The following is a 2500-nucleotide window of genomic DNA, read 5'->3' on the forward strand; positions in this document are numbered from 1 at the left end:
GGGTCCGCCTCGGGACGCACGAGCACGCACGAGGCGGTCGCACGCCTTCAGCTCGCCCCACCGGCAGGACGTCCCACGATACATGCCAGTTAAACACCGACGGGCGGTGAACCAACAGCGTGGGACACAAATCCAACTACGAGCTTTTTAACCGCAACAACTTTAATATACGCTATTGGAGCTGGAATTACCGCGGCTGCTGGCACCAGACTTGCCCTCCAATAGATACTCGTTAAAGGATTTAAAGTGTACTCATTCCGATTACGGGGCCTCGGATGAGTCCCGTATCGTTATTTTTCGTCACTACCTCCCCGTGCCGGGAGTGGGTAATTTGCGCGCCTGCTGCCTTCCTTGGATGTGGTAGCCGTTTCTCAGGCTCCCTCTCCGGAATCGAACCCTGATTCCCCGTTACCCGTTACAACCATGGTAGGCGCAGAACCTACCATCGACAGTTGATAAGGCAGACATTTGAAAGATGCGTCGCCGGTACGAGGACCGTGCGATCAGCCCAAAGTTATTCAGAGTCACCAAGGCAAACGGACCGGACGAGCCGACCGATTGGTTTTGATCTAATAAAAGCGTCCCTTCCATCTCTGGTCGGGACTCTGTTTGCATGTATTAGCTCTAGAATTACCACAGTTATCCAAGTAACGTGGGTACGATCTAAGGAACCATAACTGATTTAATGAGCCATTCGCGGTTTCACCTTAATGCGGCTTGTACTGAGACATGCATGGCTTAATCTTTGAGACAAGCATATGACTACTGGCAGGATCAACCAGGGAGCTGCGTCAACTAGAGCTGAGCAGCCGGCCGCCCGGGAGTGTGTCCCGGGGGCCCGCGCGAACACGCAAGCGTCCGCTCAATCATTCTGCAAACAGGAGGAGGCTGAGCTCCCCTGCACAATACACCTCGAAACCCTCTCAGGTCCCGGCGGCGCGCAGCGCCGTCCCAAGTACTTGGTCGGGTTCGAGAGAGGCGCAATCGCCCGGAGTTAGGCGAGTAGACGCTTTCGGTGCGACCACCCGTGCTCCCAACTGAGCTTGCCGCTGCCGACAGAGGCCCGGGAGCGTGCTGTCGTGGCATTGCCGGCGGGAGACAACACGCGCCACCTACGGTGACCGGCAGCTCCAACGCCAGCGCCACAGAAGGACAAAAGCCCCACTTGGGTGCCGAAGCGAACTCTCCCAGCACAGCGCACGCGCCAACACATCCGCACAGCTGCGATACAAACCACCAGCGAGAACCGCTGGGGCGACCGAGCAGCAGACGGCGTCGCGGCGCCGAGCGCCGGGCGGCGGCGCATCCTCAACGCACACAGTCCTCAATCGGACCAGCACACTGAAGATGTCCACCGCGCTTCGCACCGGGCCCGCGAGGACCTACTTTGGCCGCACGGCGCCGCGCGCAGGGTGCGCCGGCGCGCAGCTGCGACGCCTGCCGCGTCCGTCGGCCGGCGCGCCTGCCACTGGCCGCCCCCACCAGCCGGCTGTAGCGCGTGCGCCCACGCACCGCGCGGCCAGCACGCCGGGAGGCGCCCCCTCACCGGCCGGGGACGGTCCCACCCAGCCACCGCCGCGTATCGCTTCACACCCAGATGCCGTTCAGTTTCGTCGGCATGGTGGGTATCGCTGGAACAACCGGTTAGTACCTCAACCTATCGTCGCCATCACCGATTCACCCCTAGCGAGAACAACCGCACCACAACAGGTTACCATTTGTTCATTTGCGTAACTTCACCAGAAAACGCAGGCGTCCATCGCCATTTGCAACTTCAACGATTATTGCATGCCTGTGTCAGGTGTCACGCCACACTACGTCTGCCCACATACACGCAACAAAATGTGCACGCCTAGACAATACGTGGAAGGTGGCCCCCGTACGTATGCGATGTCCATTGCTCGAACGACTGTCAACCGGCCTCTGTAGCATGTCGCAGATATGGAACGCGGTGCACCATGCCATCACGGTGTGTGAGGAGAGACGACTAGGTCCGAATACATCAACAGACAGCTCATGCTGATCGCCATCCACGGCGTCCGTTCCTCCCACACGTCTCTATGGCGTACCACACTGCAATCCAGCTCTCATAGGGAGACGACACGTAGCTGCGTGCACAATATTTGCACTGTATGGTCCGCCGTTTTTGGGCGCAGTCGTTGTGCGGTCACACATGTGCCACGATGTATCATTCAGTACATAAGGACGAATGTGCAGTACAGATTGTGGTTCACGCGTACGACATCAGCGGACAGTTGACACAGGCCGCACCACAACGTAGCCTGAGTACGTCGCATGCGAAGGGCATTGAACATGCAAACTTCTCACCAACCAGCTTGCGAAGGCAGGGGGCAAGGTGGGGACGTGGGGAGGGGCGGCATGTACGTCCTGCTGCCATCCACATTACAGTGTACAGCAGGAGCATGTGGAAAGTGAGCAAGACTTGCAAGGTGTTTAACATGAAGCGATACACAGGGGTGCGGGCAGTGCGAGTAGCGAA

At 58.7% G+C, this 2500-nt stretch overlaps 1 non-coding gene across 1 annotated transcript in view; it reads right to left on the minus strand.

The window, feature by feature from the left end:
- The window catches only part of LOC124733153, a 1909-nt gene extending 1124 nt beyond the window's left edge, over window positions 1-785 (minus strand). Inside the window, exon 1 of the ribosomal RNA XR_007008941.1 lies at window positions 1-785. This exon is cut by the window's left edge and continues 1124 nt beyond it. This is a non-coding gene — a ribosomal RNA (small subunit ribosomal RNA).
- Between the last annotated feature and the right edge of the window lie 1715 nt (window positions 786-2500).

Source organism: Schistocerca piceifrons, unplaced genomic scaffold, assembly GCF_021461385.2.
Source record: "Schistocerca piceifrons isolate TAMUIC-IGC-003096 unplaced genomic scaffold, iqSchPice1.1 HiC_scaffold_1384, whole genome shotgun sequence".
Taxonomy (NCBI): Eukaryota; Metazoa; Arthropoda; class Insecta; order Orthoptera; family Acrididae; genus Schistocerca; species Schistocerca piceifrons.